The sequence below is a fragment of the Symsagittifera roscoffensis genome, chromosome 8 (genome assembly GCF_963678635.1).
Source record: "Symsagittifera roscoffensis chromosome 8, txSymRosc1.1, whole genome shotgun sequence".
NCBI classification, from domain to species: Eukaryota; Metazoa; Xenacoelomorpha; order Acoela; family Convolutidae; genus Symsagittifera; species Symsagittifera roscoffensis.
Genome location: NC_087069.1, coordinates 27,879,990 through 27,894,212, shown reverse-complemented (window position 1 = coordinate 27,894,212; position 14,223 = coordinate 27,879,990).

Below are 14,223 nucleotides of genomic sequence, written 5' to 3'. Positions count from 1 at the left end.
TATTTGAAACGTGGGATGAGAAGAGAACGTGAGAGGTGGGTTGTATTTGTTGCAGCAAGTCCTCGCACAATAGAAAGTAGTTTAAAAAATCTATTCAAATAGTTGAATGGACTGTTTCACAAATCATTCGAAATTTGAGAAAGTGAAAGCTTTTTGTATCAAATCATAATGAACTCCCATTAATCAGAATCAAATATTTGACAACGTTTTTAATAAACGAAAATCGATTCTAGGTGACTCAGACTAATGAAGAAAGAGAGCTTCTTTTCTTATTACACAGCGTGTTTTGCTGTAATTACACTTAAAATCTTTCCACTTTCTTTCTTTCTACCGCATTTAGTTGAAAATTCTCCCAACGTATTTATTTGAAAAAAAAAGGCAGGAACATTACAAAAACGATTTCTCCTGTTTCTCTCAGTATTATATGCTGCTTGCGACCGGAATATTATATGCTACATGCATAGCATACTGATATCATTGTTGTTGTTCTGACTTTCGATACGAAAGTAACGGAATGTTTGTGCTCGGGTGGGTTTTTTTTATTCAGACAAATTTCGACTTTTTAACTAGCCATTTTTGGCGGAATATTTTTACATCATTCGAAAAGTATTGTTGTCCTAAGCTCAAATTTGAAAAGATATTCCACCTGTGATCTTTTTTCATAAGGTTTAAATATTGTCATTTTGGCCAATTGAGTTATGACCCAGATGAGTTATGACCGGGGTGGTTAACTCATAGAGTAATTTCGGATAGGGTACACCGTCTGCTCGTCACGCTATCTTATTTTCTGCCGGATAGATTCGTGCAACTTCTTAGTCTAATACCGATCCTAATCTTACTCTTATACTATCTAGTCTCAGGTTGTTTAACTAGTCTCTGCTAGGCTCAATAGATCTAGGGTATACTGGTTTATTGCGGCTGCTGAAGTTCTCTTGGAGAGGCAACTAATTTCTAAGTTAAATTCAAATCTCTCTGGTGCTGAAATTACAAGTAATTTCAGCAATTACAAATAAGTGGGTTGTTAGTTAGATGGATCATGATTGGTTAATATTAAATACTTTACAGTGGTAAAATATCTAATTTATCCAATCATAAAATATAGTTTAGATCAGGTTCCACAATTTGAGACAATTAACGCTCGATACATTTCGCGCTATTAACCAGTAAGCGGAGATTTAATCCGTCTTATAAATCGTTCGAAATTGGTTGAAAGAAGCTTATTTGCCATAATTCATATGTTACAAGGAGCGAAATTTATCCCTTTGTATTTTATATGGCGTGTGGGGTGATGATTTTCATAAAAATTTTCAAATTTTAGAAAAAAAATTTTTTCTTTTAATTTTATTTCATTTAATTTTTTAATGTTATTAATGCTCCACAATTTTTAAAAGGCAGTAAGAACATTCAGGGCTTCGCCCTGATAGAAGCAGTCTTGTTTCTTTTAGTTTTGTTTTTCGATTACTGTTTTGTCTGCCTTTTTCCATGTGAGGTTGTAAGAATGATGGGAAACTGTCCATTTTTACCAATTCGCAACCACTAAAGCATGCAAAATTACAAACGCTGCAAAGTAATCAAGCTGCAAAAAATCCCACTTCAAACATTTAGCATCGATTGTTTTCGAACTTTAGAGGAGCAGACTATAAAAAACAATTAATCGATCATCATCCATGAATGCAACTCCAGCGCGGATTGTCTTTTATACATAGACACTCACATTCTCTATATTTATTAAAAAGTAGAACCAGTAGATCTTCTGTGATTGGTCACAAGGGGCTGTAAACCATGTCTTTTTAAGGGTTCTGTAATGTCTTTTTAGTTCTGCAGTTAATCGTCAAGCAGTCAGAGCCAACTTTCCTTTTGCATTTGTTCGTTTCTTCGTAATCCACAGGTGTTACATAAGTGCTCACTGCAAAAAAAAGCGATTGTTTCCCTTCTGATTTGTCAAGACGATAAAGGGCACGTTACACTGGTCACAGTGATTTTACGATCACAGCGGTCCTTAGGTTACGTTGGTCGCGGTCATTTTATAAGCAAGTCGTGGCTCTGTTTGACAAACTTGGTTTCATAAGTTGCTTTTGTAGAACCGATAGCGACAACTTTTGAACGCGCTGTTTTGGAATTGCCAAACTTGTGAAAAACACTTCCAAGCAATTTGAGTTGGGACGGAAGGTCTAACTCATAGAGTAATTTCAGATAGGGTACACCGTCTGCTCGTCATGCTATCTTATTTTCGGCCGGATACATTCGTGCAACTTCTTAGTCTAATACCGATCTTAATCTTACTCTTATATCTCTTAGTCTTAATAGATCTAGAGTACACTGGTCTTGTTACGAGTCGGTCTCTTGGAGAAAACAACTAAGCCCGCACCGCGCGACCATGGATCATAATCGATTATATTGTCATAATATGGTCAGCATCTATAAAATGACAAAATAATTGATTATAATCCATTAAAAATAGATTATAATCCTAAAATTTTTTATACCAATAAATTCCATTATAATCGATTATAATCAATTATAAGGGATTTTTTCGAGGGGTTATTCATGAAATTTACAATTTTATTGAAAATTATCTCCTTTCCTGTTTAGTGTAGTTGCTACGTGTTATGTTTCATAAAATGTTACATTTAAGAAAAAAATTTATATTTTTTTGTCTCTACTTTTTCTAATTCATCGCAGTTTAACACTTCATTTTACCCGAACCCCCCCCCCCCCCATCCAGTTAAGCCCAGTATACTACCACCCAAGTATACTACCCCCCCCCCCCCCCCACCCAAGTACCCAGTATACTACCACCCACCAGTTTACTATCCCCCCAGTTTACCCCCTCTCACCATTTACCCCCCTCCAGTTTACCCTGCCCCTTTAGCGGGGGGGGGGGGGGGGATGGTAAGAAAATTTGAGAGGCGAGGGGATGACCAGTTTAACCCCGCCCCCGGTTTATATACCCCCACCCCGTTCGATTTATTTACTCCCCCCCAGATTTAACTAAAAACCCCCCCTCCCCGGTTTAATTCCCCATCCCCCCAGTTTATACCCCCCAGTTTACACCCCTCCCCCCAGTTTACCCTGCCCCTTTAGTTGTGGAGGGGGGGGGGTAAAAAGATTGAGGGGGCGAGGGTTGAGACATGGCATTTAGTATAAGACACGGCATAAATTCTGCAAACTTCTCGCAAATTTGCAAAACTTTGCAAAAGTAATCGAATTTAGTTCTAAAAACGAAATGGGTTATAATCAATTAGATTGGATTATAATGGATTTTCATTTCAAAATAATCGATTATAATGGGTTATCTTGGCAAAAATAATCGATTTCAGTGACAAAAATAATGGATTACAATCGATTATAATGGATTAAATTTGTTCAAAAATAATCGATTATCATGGCTATATAATCGATTTTGTGGTCTGAATTTTACATCCGTGATGGATTATAATCGATTATTTTCATCTCGGGAATTCATTATAATCGATTAGAATCCATGGGCGCTTGGTGCGGGAATGCGCTTATAAAAGTCAGCACTTACAAATAAGTGGGTTGTTAGTTTGATGGAGTATGATTGGTTAGTCTTTAATATTTTATTGGGATAAAATATCTAAATTATAACCAATAACAAATTATAGTTTGGATCTGGTTCCAAATTTGAGTCTGATTGTAACATGCATGCCTCGGTCGGGTTAAACAAACTGGTAAGCAAGCACCGCTGACTTCACAAGATTCTATAACTCCCAAAAAACTTTATAAGAAACAAACGTTTCCGTAATAGTTAATTTTTTCATGATCTGTTTGTGATTGTTGCGAATATTTGTCGAAGGCACATCAAATATAACCATACTACCGAAATTTTAATATTTTATAAAATATTTATCCAAAAACTGTCGAAAGCCGACATTTTAGAGCGGACAATTAGAGGAAAATTTGACCAGTAGTAATTTTTTCATAAATATCTTAAAACAAACCTTATCAGAAGTTGTAAGCACAATTTTTAGCCGTTGTTTTGAATAGCTTTTTCATTTGTCCTGAAAAATAGAGTAATTCTTTTTTTCAAAATGGGAACCAAGCACAAACCAAGCAATTAACGGTCTATTTTTTTTATTTCCAGTGATAAGCAAGGTTATCGAAAAATTTGATTGCTAGTGGCTTAACTTTCCTAAATTTTTCCTAAAGATTGTTTGAACAGAAGTTGATTTTAAGGATTAAACCAATGCTGGCGATGCTATTGTTGCAGAAATTTAGCATCTTAATGAGGCACTCGATAGAAAAAAATTTCATAGTGCTCCTTTATCGATCTACTCGATACAGCAGACCACGAACCCCTACTCCCCAAATATTAACAAAATGATTTGCGAAGATCTACATTTGAGTTTTTAAAATAAAATTTAGCAAAATGAACACGTTTTGTCAGTGTTAACAATGAGGTTTCAGTATTTCTGTTTATTATACAAGCAAAGCACCAAGGCTTTCTTCTGGGATAAAATTGTTTTTTCTTTAAATTATTTAAACGAGCTTTGAATGGTTGTAAAAAACTTGTTCGAAAAATCACTATTTGATGATGATACAAAAGTCTGAGAGAAAGGGATGATTCTACGTTGTTGGGTTTCGGAGAAAAGCGTTGAATGCCTCTCCGAAAAAAACTGAATTTGAATGCTAAAAGTGCAGATTGCACGCAATTTTCAGCCAGAAATGATTCGAGGGCTTGTTAATTAAAGACAACTCAAAAGTCAACAATTGAAAAGTGAAGTATACATTTAGATCAAAAATTGGTTTTCAAATTACATACAGTTTCAAAAAGACTGAAAGTATTAACAGCAATTTGATATCAGTAGTTGAGAGCAAAATGTTTTTTAAGCCAAGGAGTGTAATGAAAATTTATAATTTTCAAACAACCTTTCAACCAAAATGGAGTCATAATAAGCATCACAGCATCTAAAAGGAACAAGAAGCGCAAGTAGAAATCATATCGAAAAATTTTGGGTCAAGAGATCAGGTTTTCTTAGGTCGTTTTTTCCTCTGTTAAACATGATAATGTCTAAAAAGTCAAAATTATTTCTACACGAAACCCGAGATTACTGTTATTAATCAAAGTAACAACCAAATGATTAATTTTAACATTGTTTTTTTTACACTTCTTTCATCTTTTTAAATATCTCAAATAAACTCAAGAAAATGTTTTCTTCCACAATTTTTCACGTTTACAGTTTCTTTCTGGAAGTTCAGTAAAGAATGACAATTAAAATAGGACAATTATTTTGAATAATTGCGCAGAAAAGACGTCACTCGATAATCAATCATCTTTTTCTGGTCACCCAAATTCGCACATGATCAAATTATTCATAGCCTTTTCTTTAGTTAAGAACTACTGATTTGAAAGTGAATATTTTTGATAACTTTATCCGTGTGTCACATAAATTTTGCGTATTTTTCAAATAATTTTGAATTCGTCGCAAACAAAGCTAATTTGACTGCAAAAAATTAGAGAAAAGGGTTGTTTAATTTAAAAAAATGCAAAAAACTATGTTTAATGGAAATCGGTGATTTATGGAACTATTGTTTTAGGCAGCAAAACGACAGAAAGACGGGAAAAACCAATTATTACAAATTTTTGAACGACATTGCTTTGATTCTTCTGGAAACCGATGTCAGTAATCAGCCCATAATAATATGCAAAACAGGCTCCAGCCTGAGTGAAATCAACAATCTTGCTTTGAAAACAGCAGGGAGGCTATTTTCAGTTTCTTTGTTCAATTTAATTTTTTGCTGGAGTAGTCGCTTCTACTGCATTACAACAAGAATCCAAATTTTGCAACAGATTTTTACGAATAAAATCGTTTGAGGCTAATTTTGATAAGGTTGGCCCATTTAATGACCCTGCGTATATACCAAAGTTTTCAATTATCGAAAGACGCAAAATTTGCCCCATTTCTATGGTGAATATTTTAGCCCGAACGTTTGGTGTAACTTTTTTTAATTTTTGATTTTGTTGAAAAATGAAGCTGTTGTACAAATTTTTTGTAAAGCGGTTTTGCATTTTTGTTAAGAAAATTAACCCAACTCAACTTATTTTTTTTTGCCGGATTAATTGCAACACTGTGATTCAAAATATTACATTGTTTGTAGAGATAGACATTTTCTCGGAATTTAAAAGTTTTGTACAGCAGAAAAAACTTAAAGAACAGTTTTTACAATTTTACACAATTTTGGACCGAGGCACACATTTTGTCTGAAAATGTAGCTATTACGAAAAATAGCATTAATTTTCTAATTATTTTTTGTATGTCTGGAATCGCCGGTATTAAATAAAGTATTTTTTAAAAACATTTGGGCTTTTTAATAAAATAAAGAAAAAAATATGCGACAGATTTCTGATCAGTATTACAGTGTGGAAAAGCGCGTGGCAGATGCATGTTAAATAATTTTTTTTCACAATTTTTAGACATATAAAACTACAATCAGTTTTCTTTGATACTTCTGTTCCGACTTCGGAAGAAAAAGACGGAAAATTTGTGCTCGGGATGGTTATTCTTCGGACAAGTTTCAACTTTTCAACTATACTTTGGACAAATTCTTATCATTCGAAAGGTATTGTTTTCTTGAGATCAAATTAAAAATATACATAATGCACTCGTGATCTTTTTTTGTAAAGTTATGGGGTTTAATGATAGCCAGTTTGGTCAATTTGGGACAGCTAACGCGAGAAATATTTCGTGCAAACAACACGTAAGGGAAATTTAATCCTGTTAGCCCAAATTAAAATGAGGTATTCTATTTAGTCTTTTTAATACTTAGCTATATGCAAAATTCATTACCATGTATTTGCATAGCCTGTGCGGTGGTAATTCTCCAAAAAAAATCTCAGATAAATATTATTTGACATTTTTTTCAATGTTTAGTGGATGTTTTTAATGAGAACACAGCTCCATAGACCTCGACAGGTAGTCTGTATAAATTAGCGGTAATTATTATGGTGCTAAAAAATCTTTGAAGAGAAAAATTATTAGAATAAAAGTTTTCGAAGTAAATAGAGGAAAAATTAAAACCGGCGATGATACGCAAAGGGTTCCGTCATTATTGTCATTATTGTAAGAGAAGGATGTCTCCATATTTATGAGAGAGTGAAAGCAGCGGCGGCTTCCGAGGTTTTTTTCAAAATAGTAACTAATATGACAATAAATTGGTTCGGAGAGCTGCTGCGGCTTTTGATTCCATAAACAATTGTTTGTAATTTTTGCAAATTTTTTGAAATAATGAACGTTTTTTTTTAAAAGAGTTGATTCTTAGAAAAAACTGAAACGAAACTGTAAAAAGTACCACAGGAATGGGTTCTCATATACCTGGTGATCATACACTAGGGAAATTACCTCCTAAATCTCTTCCAGAACGACTCCAAGAAATTAACCTGAGCGAATTAAGAAACTCTGAATGCGAAAAAGTGTTTAAATCTCGGGGGCTTACGCATGACATACGTGATAATCAAGTTTGTGCAGTCGACCCTACTAACAAAAAAGGATTTTTTTTCAGTCCCATTAAGCTAGCTCACCGCTAATTTCTCTTAATGCGTTACAATTTAATCTGAAATTATCAAAAAAAGTGCTATATCAATTTCTTACTGGATACTCATGAAGGGATCCCTCAAACAATTTAACACTGTGAAGTTTGTTGGAAACACAGAAAACGGATGAAACTTGTAGAATCAATTATAGATCTAATACATTGTTTTCATCCTGGCTTAACCCTACAATAGCAGTGAGTTTCTTATGTGTCAAGAGCTTAAAATGAGCATTACACTCAAAATTAGAGCATGCTAATTTTTAAAAAAAGATTACTGAACTGACACACTCAGGGATTAGAAAAATTTTGTTTTGCACGATAAGTCAGTTTTTTCCGCAACTTCAATTTCAGTCGATAAAACAAATTTTGCAGAAATTTGATTTATTAAGTTTTTGAAAAATAGAAGAAGTGTAGGAATGTATGAAACAGGGACTCAGAAAAATATCAAAAGGAGGTATTTGTTATACGGATAGCGGTTCTGCTTTGTTTTATTCGACCGCGAATGACCAAACGTTTTGTCTTTACGGAATCGCATCAACTCAACCTGGCTATTGTGACAATGGATATTCAGTGTTTTATGATGTGACATATTACAAAAGTTGGATTGACAGATACACTCTGGGCTGGTTCGAGGGCTACGAAGCTCCAGAAAGATCATTTTTTGTTGAAATTTTAATTACAGCCAAGAATGGATCCTCAAGTCAATGTAGCGGAACTTTGGTGGCCTTGAAGTGGGTTTTATCTGCCGCAAGATGTTTTTTGTCTTCTGAAGAAGTTATGTTGTTCTTTTTTTTTTACTGATTGTTTTTTTATTTTTGTATTTAAGGTTTTCATGCTTATAATTTTTGTAACGAAGTGCTTTATCTGATTGAAAACAGGAAAACTAGAAGGCTCTTGGTATCGCTTTAAAAATTAGCCTGTAAACGAGGCATAATCTGCATAAATATTTAAAAACTAAGTTATATATTTCCATTGAAATAGAGCTGCAAAGAAGTAGCTGGTTTTTGGCAGTAAATGTGTGATAGATAACTGCTGAATTGACAGTACTCAAAATCACCCAGAGAACAAAAATCTTTGACAACTTGAGCAATCAAACTACCTGAAGGAAGGATAACTCACTAATTTTGAGCTTTCAAAACATCAGTCGCCGATCTAGGATTTTCTCCAGGGACTTTTTAAAAATGTACCAGTGTTTATTGGTCCAACTATATTGATTTCCCAATCAATCCAAAAAAAAACACAATAAAAAATTTAGTTTTTAAAAGTTATGCTTTGTGTTTCTGACAAAAAAAAAACGGGCAAACTTTTATAGAAAAAGTCCAAAATTGTTTTTGTTTTATTTCGACTAAAAATTTCGTTTTGTTTGCGCGCAATAAAATTAGTTTGCGCCCGTAAAATTAACTCGAACCCCTCCAGAAAAAATTTAGGTTCTTCAGCCTAAAATAGATTTTTCGTAAACTAATACGAACGCAGGGATCCTTTTAGCGACTAGTACCAACGGAAGATCTTTCATAGGCTCATTCCATCTAAACACTCTATTGCGTATATCACAGGCATTTTAGCTGACTCTATCAATTGATTGTTTTTTGCACAAAGTAAAAAAAATGAGAAGTTTTCAAATATCTTGCAGAATTTCAGCTCTGATATTCCCCTGTATCATCACTGAAAAAACCATGAAGTATCGCATGTTTAGCAATACAATTTTCCCCTGATGAAACACCTGTACTGAATAATTGCTACTGTGAGAGAACTTTCTTCATTTTTTTCGATATGATAGCTATTAATTGTTAAGTAAAACAATAAGCAATAGTTTCTTTCCATTTATCAGGTGGCGAAAAATATTTTTTTAAAACGCATTAATAAATTTTGTGGCGAAAAGCAGCAAAAGCGCAATGTTGTTCAACAAACGGACAATTTTGAAGGGTAAAGATCGATCGGTAAAAAGTTGAAATAAGATTAGATAAGGTTTATTTTTAGTAGACCAATGTATATTCAAAGCCCCTAGTTTGCTAGCAAAAGGTTTTGATGTATTTCAAATTTAAAATGAAAAACTATCGTTTTATAGACAGCACTTTGAGGTGTTTGGTGATGACCAGTTTCATTATTTAATTAAAACGTAATTCTCTACCTTATTTATCTGTCATTTTGTTTTCAAGTTTTGATTAACTTATCATCTCGTCAGGCTGCCCTTTCACTGATTTAGCTTTACTTGACTTATTTTATCATGTTTCAGCTAGTATTGGAGTGCGTCTGAAGAGTGGACTGAACTTCTCTAAAAAACAAATTGCAGCAAAATTAGTTTCTGAAGCTCAAAAGTATAGGTACCTATCAACTCAGACTGTTCGTATATAAAATTAAGCTTCAAAAGCGCTAGTCGATATAGTCACAAAAACACAAAATGATGTCAATTTACGGGCTTTGAAAATAAGTTGTCAGTGTATTTTTTGATATAAGTATCAGATATTTTTCCTTTTTTCGAGTATCTTTTTGGGTTTTCAAGTAAAGTGATGAAAATTTGATTCGACATTTGGTCTGACGTAGAAAAGGTCAAATGAGCGATTGTTTTCAGTTTCAAATCTCCATATTCATAATATAATTCTTATTAGTTTTATATTAAACTTACATAGTGTTTTGTTTGAAATTGTAATGGTTGACATAGAGGAATTTTGTTTTTGGGTGTGTATTAGTAATTTCAATTTTTTGAAAGTTTTTTCTCAACCCAAAAAATTTATCATAATAAAGCACTCTCGGTCATGACTTGTCTGCTATTTTGTGTTCTAGTCAATTGGGGTTTTATAGTAAAAATAAGTTGTTTACTCCAGTAAAAAAATTTCGAAGTTGTTTTTCAGGCCTTCTCGGTCTGGTATAAGGATCTTCCAGCTAAAAAGTCGCAGAAAGATTTCAATTTTTCCGAGTTTTTACTGTTGTTTATTCTTTATTCGACGAAAACTGTAAATTTCTAAATTGACCAATTCACAAACATTATCAAACGCGCAAAAACTTTAGGCCTTTGTTCATATCTTTTTATCATACCACGAAAAAAAACAAGACAATTCGTCGAAAAAAAATATTTAGTTTTTAATTTTGAGATTAAGACCTTCCGCGCTACTTGCACAGCAACCGGCCATTTTCGGTATGTTTTTTCACTGAATTTGATTCCAACCTTGAAATAACAATTTCGGTTGTTACATATTTCACATGAGTAAACAAAACCAATGTTGAATAACTATGAATAAATTCTTTGTTCACCTAAAAATGGAAAAAAACTCAAAAACTTGGAAAAACCTACTGTGTAAATAATTTTTGATATGTCTAACCAATCACATTTTTGTGCTACAATGACGATGTTTTTGTTTGTAGAAATGATTTGATGCATATTACTGATGACAATCAGACGCTTCTAAACCACATTGCGCTTCTCGAATTGGACGAAAGAGCTGACTTTTCAAACAAAATTCTCGAACCATGTAGCTCATTTTTCATAAACTGCGGCAATCATTATACTTTGAAAAGTGTTGGAACAATTAATGATGCTAGTCTGGACTATTCGACGCAACATGAAATTGAGTTTCGAGAATCCAACAACTGTGATTTTGATTGGGAGATGCCGAGTCAACATTTTTACAATGAGCAATTTTGCAATTCCGACCTTGAAAAGATAAAATTATCTGGTACTAATTATGGCACTGCTCTTTTTGCAACGAATCAGAATGATAAAGCAGTTTGCATGTATGGACTGGCTGTTGGAGATGACGGCAGCAAAAGTGAATATGGTCGAACTCATTTCGTCCGGCTAAACAAACTTAAAAATTGGTTAGATCAGTTTCTAACTGATTATTACCAGAAATAAATGAAGGGCAATAAATTGTTGAAATAAAGTGTAGAAGAGAAAAAAACATCGAGAATTTTGGTTCCGATTTCCTGTTCTGTTGAGTTAGTCAGCTTAATAGCATCCAATTAACAAAATCTATTCAGTGTGAATAAGATCTCAATAGTTTCTGAAAAATGCCATGCTTAAAGTTTGACCAGAATATAGTTATTACCAAATTGCTGGTAGTATCGGTGAACTTGAACAAATCTATTGTTCAGAATATGGCAAATCTTAATTTAATTAGATATTTTGATTAATTTTGTGCTTGCTGCTTTAAATGAAAAAACGATACACAAGAGCGAAAAAAAAACAGCCGATGGCTAATATTTTTGATCAAATTCACTGACCTAAAAACTGAAACAATAAATTGGTAGAAAAAGGATATATTGTTCGGAAAATGTTTTGAAATTGTTTTCTCAACCAAAACTGGATGCCATATATCATTTGCAAAGACTTTTTTGCCGGGTACAAATGATGATGAAGACGGACTCGGGCTACTGTCTACTCGTTTTTTTTTCTTTCAACAATTTTTCATCAAGAGAATTCACGGACTAATTAAGCAAAAACCATGTTTATTAACAAATCGTTTTTTTGAGTAAATACCATGAAGCGTTCATTATCATTTCATATTGTCTGAAACGTAACTTGTTTTGACTATTATCAAAATTGGTGACCTTTTATGCGAGAGTGAGTGAGTGAAGTACAAGGTTATTGTTGTCCCCTGTGTATCTTGAATAATAAATATTTCCCTTAAAAACGAAATTAATTCGAGGCAAAATATGATATTGCTTGTGATATCGGAAGCAGCAAAAGTACTTTTCTTAAATTCAGGCTCGCAGCGTAAATTTTTAACAAAAACAAATTAAGTTAAAAACACCTGCAACCACCAAAATTTTTTGTAATAATTTCTCTCTGCAGTTTTCTTTCCTCCTAAAAATTTAATGTTTCTTTCAAGCAATCGTCACTGTAAAACGCTGAAACAACGTTAAGGCAAATTTATTCTCCAAGGATAGATCATTGACATGAATTTGGTATCAATGTCTGACACAAAGTTCGATTATATTCCACATTGAAGTTATTCAGAATTTAATTTGGACCAAGTTAAAAACCAAACCATAAGTTTTTGTAATATATTGGCAAAGCTTTCATCGAACCTTTGTTTGAAAAAAAAACTATTTCCACTTATTTCAGTTTTGTCATCGGAATTTTTACTCTTTAGGGTGTTTTGACTTACAGACAAGCCAATAAATTGATTTAGTAACATTTCAGCACTCGTAAATTTGATTGTTAGGTTTTTTTATGAAATGGACGAGCAATTTGCATTTTTTTGAAAAAAAAAATTACGCGGAAAACACAGGTAAAGAACTGGATAAAAATAAAGGTCGAAAAACCGAGTTAGGCTCTTTCACAATTAGCATCAACATAATCAAATTAACTTCTCCTTGACTACGGTTGAGCCAAACTTTTTTTTGAATGGATCATAGGGAATAAAAAGTCTTGAAACTGGGATAAAACCAGTCTTTTAGAAAAAATAATAAGTTACTTGTTTTTAAAAATTTACTCTTAAAAGAATGGCAAACAATTTTTCATAGTCTCTTTCAAACAGAAGAAAAAAAACGTTTTCAATACTTTCTCAAGAGTTCATTTTTAAAAAATAAATTTTTACAAGTAATGTTTGTAAATAAATTTTTCTTCTCAAATACTTTTGAGACATCTATGAAAAGCGCGAAACAAAATTTTCAAAAAATCACCAGTTAGAATCAGTCACCTAGAGTAAAATTTTTGACGGCCTCTTTGGTTCATTTAAACATTGATTTGGAAATTAATTTGTTATTGAGTTATGACCTATTGGTTATACTCATAGAGTAATTTCAGATAAGGTATACCGTCTGCTCGTCACGCTATCTAATTTTCGGCTGGATAGATTCGTGCAACTTCGTAGTCTAAAAGCAATCTTAATCTTACTCTTATATCTCCCATTCTCAATAGATCTAGTGTATACTGGTTTATGCGAGTTAGCTCTTGGAGTTTATCCAGAAGGAGAACAACTGTATTCAAAGTAGTTTCAGAATAAGTGTTAATGTTAGAGATGGAATATGATTGGTTAGTTATAAATATTTTATAGTGATATTCTATCAATAACATAATTGGTTCATAAATACTAGTTTAGAACTGGTTCCATTATGACTAAGTTTTTCAACACAATAAAAAAGTTTTATTTATCTGATCTCTAGCATCTAACTTCGGCTCTTTTTTATTTCCCCCCACCTCACATAAGCATCAATTTCGTGGCGTAATGAGTGGTTTAACAAGGCTAAGTATGAAGACAAAATATGTTTTTAATGGCCTAAGTAGTCTGTAGCCAAATTTCCTTGCAATCCGACAACTTGAACGGAAAAATTACTAAAATTGCGGTGGGGGAAAAGGAAAAGTAGCCCTCAATTTTAGGCGACTCTAGCTTATTTAAAAAACCTAATTTGGTATTCATGTGAAAAAATATGTTTTATGCAGTCTAAAATTAATAGAGTGTGAATCACTTAAAGATCTATAGCCAATAGTTTATCTACCTGGACTCTTTTCCGCTCTCACCGCAAAACAAAGTTATACTTTTTTAAAACTATTTTGTATGCTGTTATGGCTAAATAGATAATTTTTCTAATTGAGATTTAAGAAAAAGTCAATACGTTCATCATGCCAATTATGATTGAAAAAAAAAGTAATTTCTGATTTTCACAATTGGGGAGTCAAAGAGAGCATATGTTGGAAATCAAACATTTTTACGATTAAGTTTTTTGACTCTT